The sequence below is a fragment of the Cavia porcellus genome, unplaced genomic scaffold (assembly GCF_034190915.1).
Source record: "Cavia porcellus strain 051 isolate PalLab524CR breed Dunkin Hartley unplaced genomic scaffold, mCavPor4.1 scaffold_16, whole genome shotgun sequence".
Lineage (NCBI taxonomy): Eukaryota > Metazoa > Chordata > Mammalia > Rodentia > Caviidae > Cavia > Cavia porcellus.
This window is the reverse complement of record NW_026947499.1, coordinates 63,809,921-63,817,836: the sequence shown is the minus strand read 5'-3', so window position 1 is coordinate 63,817,836 and position 7,916 is coordinate 63,809,921. Positions and strand designations below refer to the sequence as shown.

Below are 7,916 nucleotides of genomic sequence, written 5' to 3'. Positions count from 1 at the left end.
TTCATAACCAGACAGACAATAGGGAAGTCACTAATGGCTGTTGTAGAGTCTCTCGTTCTCTTCAAAATAGCTGTCTATACTTTCATATATATTGAAGTGCAACAAAACAAAACAGGCAAGTGGAGAAGGGTTGTTTGGTTTCCTGGTGCTCCAGGTCCTAGCATGGTTCAGGTCCCAATAAATGCCCGTGGCTCCTGTCCTGGGCCACCAGAGCCTGCCACACTCACAGCCACTCACCAGTGGGGGAGGGGTTGCTTCAAGCTGTTTCTTTCTAATGAACTGACCACTTCACTGCCCAAGTTCTGAAATGGTCAACAGATCATAGAAAGACATCTCTTTAGGTTCCTGCTTGAAACCAACAGCATCAGGAAGCTTCTGGCCTTGATTCAAGGCCAGGGCTGTTGGTTTGTTATAGGTGACTTTTAGGAGATTGAGATAAAGACCATCTATTTTAATTTTCTGTAAGGTTTTATCATGAATGGGTGATGGACTTTGTCAAAAGCTTTTTCTGCTTCTATTGAGATAACCATATGATTTTTGCCCTTGGCTCTGTTAATATGATGTATTACATTTATGGATTTATATGTGTTGAACTTTCCCTGCATCCCTGGGATAGATCACACTTGAGCATGGTGTACAATCTTCTTGATGATTTACTGCAGTCTGTTTGCCAGCATCTTATTGAGGATTTTTGTGTCAGTGTTCATTAGGGAGATTGGCCTGTAACTTTCTTCCTTAGTTGGGTCTTTCTCTGGTTTTAGTATCAGGGTAATGCTTTCTTCCAGAAATGAATTAGTGAGTACTGCTTCCCATTCAATTTCATTAGAGAGTTTGGTGTTAGGTCTTCTCTAAATTTCTTGTAGAATTCAGCAGTAAATCCATCAGAGCCTGAGCTTTTTTTTGTTGATAAGTTTCTTAAAATTATGTTTTGAGTTTATTAACTAATAGTGGGCTATTCAGAATTTTTGTATCTTCTTGATTCAGCTTTGATAATTCATACATTTCTAGGAATCTGTGCATTTCTTCTGTTTTCCATTCTATGTGAGTGAAGACTGATGATCTGAATTTCCACAGGATCTGTAATGTGTTCACCCTTTCATTCCTTATTTCATGAATTTAAGTTTTTTTCTTTCCTTTTGTGATAAGGTTGACTAGGGGTTTTTCAATTTTATTTATTCTTTCAAAGAACCAACTCTGTGATTCACTAATTTTTTTGTGTTGTTTTCTTAGTCTTGATTGCATTAATTTTGTCTCTAATTTTTATAATTTCCTCCCTTATATGGGTTTTGGGTTTGACTTGTTCTTCCTTTTCTAGAAGATTGAGAAACAACATTAGGTTGTTTATTTGTGGTCATTCTGTTTTCCCGATGTGACAATTAATTACTATATATTTTCTTCTTAGGACCACTTTCATTGTGTTCTACATGTTCTGGTAAGTTGTATTTACATTTTGTTTGATTGTAGATACTGCTTAAGTTCTTCATTTATTTCTTCTGTGACCCAGTGGTTGTTCAGCAGGGTGTTATTCAATTTCCATGTGTTTATGTAGTTTTCATGGTTTCTTTCACCATCAATTTCCACTCTCATTGCACCATGGTCAGATGATATACATGGATAATTTCAATTCCTTTGCATTTATTTAAGTGTATTCTATGGGCTAGCAGGTGGTCTATTTTAGAAAATGTTCCATGTGCAGCTGAGAAGAATGTGTATTCTGATATTGTTGAGTGGAACACTCTGTAAATGTCTACTAAGTCCATTTGTTCACAGGCTTGATTTAGTTCTGTATTTTTTGTTTCTTGTCTAATTGATCTATCTCTTTGTGGCAATGGGATATGAAAATCCCCTATTACAATTGTGTCATTGCTTATTTGATTTTTCATATCTATTAATATTTGCCTTATATAGTGGGGTGCTCCTGTATTTGGTCCATATACTTTATGATTGTTATCTCTTCCTTTAGAAGTTTTCCCCTAACAAGTATGTAGTGATAATCTTTATCTCTTGATCACTTTGGTTTGAAATTCACACTGTCTGCAAACAGAATAGCTATCTTTGCTTTTTTTCTGGGTTCCTGTTGCACAGAGTATTGTTTTCCATCCTTTGAGTTTTAATCTATGAATTTCTCTTTGAGTTAAATGAATTTCTTGTGTACAGAATATTGTAGGATCCTGTTTCTCAATCCATTCTACCAGATGGGTGAATTGAGGCCATTTACATTGATGGTTATAACTGATACGTATTAGCTTAACTTTATCATGACAGTTTGCTGCTGTTGGTTCCCTACTTTTGGCCTCTGTTTAATTGCCTGCCCTGACTGGTGGTTTCTTTCTGTTCTTGTTCTTGGAATTGTGATTGTTGTTATCTGTGTCTATAATATTTGCCAGTACCCTTTGTAGCATTGGTTTGATGGTCATAAATTTGTTCAATTGTTCTTTGTCATGGAAGTATTTTATTTCTCCATTAATTTTGAAAGATAGTTTTGCAGGGTGCCTCAATCTGGAGGTTGTTTTATTTCAGGACCTGAAATACTTCACTCCAAGTTCATCTTGACTTGAGAGTTTGTGTTGTGAAGTTTTCCATGATACCTTGATGCTTATGACCCATTTAAGTTAGCTTCCAGGGAGTTGTAGAGTCTGTGTCTGTACACAATTGTTTGTATGTGAATGTTCTGTTGCTTTGGCATTATTTGGTGAGGGGATTATTTCTTCTCCATTTTATTGCCCTCTCTCTTTGTCAAAGATTAGTTAATTAAATTTTTGTGGTTCTATTTTGGGGCTCCTTTTCTGTTCTATTGATATATTTGTATCTATTTTTGCCAATATAACCCTTCATTACTATTTTATCATCTTGAAATAAGGTAGTATCAGTTCTCCCACATTGCGGTTTCTTTCAGTATTTTGTTGATTATTCTGGGGCTTCTGCCTCTCCGTATAAACTGCAGAAATAGTTTATTGATGATCTACAAAATAACTTGCTGGGATTTTGATTGAAGATTGTGTGGATCTATGAAGTTGGAGAAAATAGGTATCTTGACAAAATTGATTCTTTCTAATGATGAATGTGGGCTATCTTTTCATTATTTAGTCCTTTGATTTCTTTCATCAGAGCTTTGTAATTTGCTCATAAAAGTTTGCGCATACTTTATTAGACTTATACCAAAGTATTTCATGTTTGGACTGCTAATAGAAATGCTATTGTGTTTTTAATTTCAAATTCCACCTGTTCATTTCTGGTAAATAAAAAAGGGATTGGGTTTTGCATATTAATATTTTATCCCTCAAACTACTTGTAATTACTTATTAGTTCCAGGAGTTTTAAAATATTCTTTTATAATTTCTAAATAGATAATCATGTCATCTATGAACAAAGATGATTTTATCTTTCCTTTCTCATCTGTACATTTTTCATATCCTTTTCTTCTTTTTTGTATTGATTAAAACATCCAGTACAATACTGAAAAGAAGTGGTAGCAACAAAATTCTTGTTTTAGACCTGATCTTAGTGGGAGAGTTTCTAATTTTACAGCATTAAATATAATGCCACCTCTAAGATTTGGGTATGTTCTTTATGAAGTTGAGAATGTTCCCTTCTTTCTTACTTCTTCTTGTTGCTGAGACAAAAGATGGGACACCCAAAGTTAAAGGAGGAAAGGGTTATTTGGCCTCCAGTTCATAGAGGTTTCAGTTCACAGTTGGCTACCTCTGAGGCAGAGTGGCACGGCAGTGGGGCATCACAGAGAAGCAACTGTTCATGGTGAGTAGAAGGCAGGAAGGCAGAAAAGCAGCAAAATAGTGAGGAAGCAAGCAGCCAGGGGCCACAGCAGCCCTCTTTCTGTCCCTTGTGTTATATCCAGGTGGGTGTCCCTCACATCCAATGTGCGCCTTCCCTTTACTCACACTCAGAATTATGTCAAACCAATCAGTGGACTAATCTAGCAATCACATATTCATAATTCCAGCATTGCACACTCTGGATTCAGCCACCTCTGAAAAAGCCCCACCTACAACTACATGAGACTTTGTGGGGATATCCAGACACTAGCTGTAACATCCTGTATTTCACATTTACTGAGATGTAACAGTTTTTTTTTTTTTTTTTCAAATACAAGTGTTTGCTATGTTACCCAGTTTGGTCTTGAACTCCTGGGCTCAAGGAATCATTCCTTCCAGCTTCCAAAGTTTCTGGAGCTACAGGTATGCTGTCCTGACTCTGGTTTGAGATGTAATCAATTTTTAAAGTGCTTTTGGTTTTTAATCAGCTCTAATAATATATTTCTTTGGTGGCCTATGGTTTACTCAAGTCCAAGGTAACAGTAGTGTATTTCTTTTAAATTCCATGTCAGGTGAGGAACTTGAAACTATTCCAGGAAACTGAGAGCCAGGAAGCAGTTTAGCTTTTTGCTTTGTAAGATGACAACACCACAAAAAACACTTCATATAATTTTATAAGTGGTAGATGGCATAAAGCACGTGGTGTTTATGTGCTTTATATTTCAAGACATGTACATTCATATCTTGATGGCTTGAAAAGGATATATACCTTCATATTCTATAATTATATTGACTGACAATTTGTTTCATATTTCTTGTGTGTGTGTGTGTGTGTGTGTGTAGCAGGGGAATAAACCTAGGGCTTCAAGTGTCTTAGGTAAGTCCTCTACTACTGAGCTATGTTCATCCTCTTTCTGATCATTAATGAATGAAAAATGAGAAGAAAAGCTTCTAAAATATAGAAAGGAAAAAAAGTTTCAAAATCATCAGAATCCAGCCACCAAGAGATAACTGAATTTAACATTTTCACATCTTTCTTTTGATTGTTAAGAAGGCATACTATTTGGACACATGTTACAACTATTTTAAATTTCATATAGAGTTAATTTTGTGACACACACTATTATATTCTGGACTTTTACAGTTAAAATAAAAACACTTTGTGACACACACTATTATATTCTGGACTTTTACAGTTAAAATAAAAACACTTTGTGACATGCACCTTTATATTCTGGAATTTTACAGTTAAAATATAAACAAGCATTTTTTTGAGGAGACAATAAAACTTTACATTGTGAAACCAAATCACTAGGAAAATATATCACAGCCTCCATACAGCAAACAGATAGGCTATACTACCATTTCAAGTAATAAATATGTAAAAAAGATAATACATCCTTTATCCAAACGATAAGATGCCATGCTGGGGTAGGAACACTGCATATTGCAAAGGCCCCAGGCAAAAATGGTATTTGGTAAAGGAGTCACAGCTCACATTGCTTAACTTTTGACCTTACTGTTGCCAGGGGGCCATCTTAGTAAGGTGCTGTTAATTTGAGAGACTAAGAAAACAGTGCTGGGTTTAGGCATTTATTCCATTCTGTTCAATAAAAACCAATTCCTTCAAGTTCAATAGTTCATAAATTTTTAAACTAGCCCATAGCTCCTATTTCACTGCTTATCAGAATCAAAACCCTTTAACCATCAGGGGAAAAGGGTTGCTGTAAGATTGTAGTGGTAACTGCCTCAATAAGACTGAAGGCCCATCAGTCAGTAAAGTAAGCCTGCTTTCCATACAGTGTATGACACTGATGCTAGTTTTTGCAATTGTCTCTAAGCTGAAAGGCAGTGAAAGAATTTCAAGACAGGCATGTTCATGGCTAGAAAAGGATTACATAAAGAGCTTTTCAGCATTTTTATCCCCTTCCCTTCTCAACTCTACATTTTTAATCTTTAAATCCACTCCATGCCTTTGCATATAAAACACCCAGCAAAATAAGGAAAATGATAGTATATCACCCTCTCCCTCCCCAGGATCTTGATATGCAGTGCAGGCTGGCCTTGAGCTCGCTGGGTAGCCCAGGCTAGCCTGAAACTCACAGCAATCCTCTTGCCTCAGCCTCCCAAATTCTGGGGTTACAGGGTATACATTAGTTATCTCAATTTTGATTTATGACTTATAGAAAATAGTGTGGTGATATTTGTGTCTAAATGGGAGGTTGACTACAGAGACACATTCATCTCTTACAATTCCACCAGGTCATAGGGAGCTTGGAGGACCCTGTCTACCTGCTAGCTCTGTGGAATGAGGGGACCCTGGTGCCTTTGAGGGTTCTCAGTTGGTATTAGGGGGATTTCTACTGCCAGGATAAGGTCTTGCCACGTAGTATTTGGGTTCTAAAACACTGTTATGCTATCTTTGACCCAAACTTTAGAGCCACTTTTTTTCCATCTCACTTTATAGCACTGAAACATAGAAGATCAGAGGCAAGTGAAACATTGGTAAACTTGCCATCTTCCTTAGTTTCTTCTTCATAAATTTTACTTAAAAAACAAAGATTGCCGTTCTTCTTTCTAACTGGATTCCTGTCCCCAGCCCCAGTGGCCACTGGCAAAGATGTTTTTATTTCTCAATAGACAAGAGAGACTCCTTCGCACTCTTCATCATAATTGGAGTGAGGTTTATGGGGTCAGCCCCACACACCTGGCCATACAGCTGTCCAGCTGCGTTTCATCTGAGGCCTTTATGCCCTGCACCCATCAAATCTTTGTCTTTGTCATTGGAATGCATTGCACCTCGTGCCAGGCGGTCCTGGAACTTTTCCAACTCATTGGTCACCAAGGCCTGGGCCTGCGCTAAAGGTGCATGGCAGTGTTTGATGTGTTTGCTGCATAGATGCCTGGCTGTCCTCACAGCAGGTGGCACTGTCCCGGATCAGCAGGCTCTGGGTCCTCCAATGTTCTCTCTCTCCACACTCTTCATCCACTGTGGAGCCCACTGCCTCCTGACCCGGAACTCCAACATCCCTGCCATAATGAGCCTGTTCTGTGCTATGCTCTTGCCAACATGGCTTCTAAAATAAACATTTTTGACATATTTTCTAAAACATTATTTCTTGGACTGAGGATGTAGCTCAGCAGCGCAGGGCCTGCCTGGCAAGCACAAAGACCTGGGTTGGATTCCTGGCACTAATAAATAAATAAATAAAGCATTGTTTCTTAATGAAGTCTACTTATACGATTGTTTTAAAATAAAATTTAAAAACTATATTCTATTTTACTTTTCTATTACATAAACCATTTGATAAACATCAGATATCCATACTAAATTATTCAACCTCATGTTTGATTATTTTCTTGGGATAGATTATAAGAAATAAAATTAAGGGGCTAAACAGCAGAAAAAAGTATTTAAGGTTGTTTATCCATGTGGCAAAGTCCATGGATCTTATACTGATTGGGTAATTATGATTTGGCTACTATGAATTTCTCATATCGTTGAAAGAGTTCCTAAGGCAAAGGGGGAAAAATTAAAATTTGAGAACAAGTAAAAATATGTAACCTGATGGCAACACATAGTGTTGTCTGAATCAGCCAAGAAAAATGTGATTGAAGATTTCCCTTGACTCCCACTGGGGTGAGATGTTTTGTTTCCTGGTGACCCCAGTGCCCATCTGTGCTGACATAAGTGGCAACACAATGCTACCGTACAGTTTCACTGCTGTGTGGTCTTTTACATTTCACCAGCAACACCAGTGACAGTCAAACGTCACTAGCTCAAGAAAATGAATGCTTGCAATTGTGGATTCTAAATGTCTTTTAAATAGCAAGCTTTGAGAGAAATACAGGAAACAAAAGACCATGATTTCACTATCCCAATCACAAATCAATGCTTCTTCACCATGTCTGTCACCTTTTGACAGCATATTAAGCCTTTGGAATTGAGAATAATGGTTTAGTTTGATTAATGGAACAAAAAACTGGGTTAAAGTCTTTCCTTACTGCTAGGTGTATTTGATTTTGTAAACAGAAATGTAAGTAAACCTTATGCTCCCTGTACCCAAGGTGCTGGTGTGTTGTTAGTCATACAGTCAACCTTTCAGATCTGGGTTCCCCAAAAGGACTGGCATTCCAGGTCTG

At 37.3% G+C, this 7,916-nt stretch overlaps 1 non-coding gene and 1 pseudogene across 1 annotated transcript; both read right to left on the bottom strand.

Moving 5' to 3' along the window:
* Window positions 1-259: 259 nt before the first annotated feature.
* On the bottom strand, window positions 260-396 carry LOC111754016 (small nucleolar RNA SNORA2/SNORA34 family). The gene has a single exon (XR_002788753.2). It is a non-coding gene; the product is annotated as a small nucleolar RNA SNORA2/SNORA34 family (small nucleolar RNA).
* Window positions 397-6,399: 6,003 nt separating this feature from the next.
* Window positions 6,400-6,810, bottom strand: LOC100719826 (protein FAM136A-like; annotated as a pseudogene).
* Between the last annotated feature and the right edge of the window lie 1,106 nt (window positions 6,811-7,916).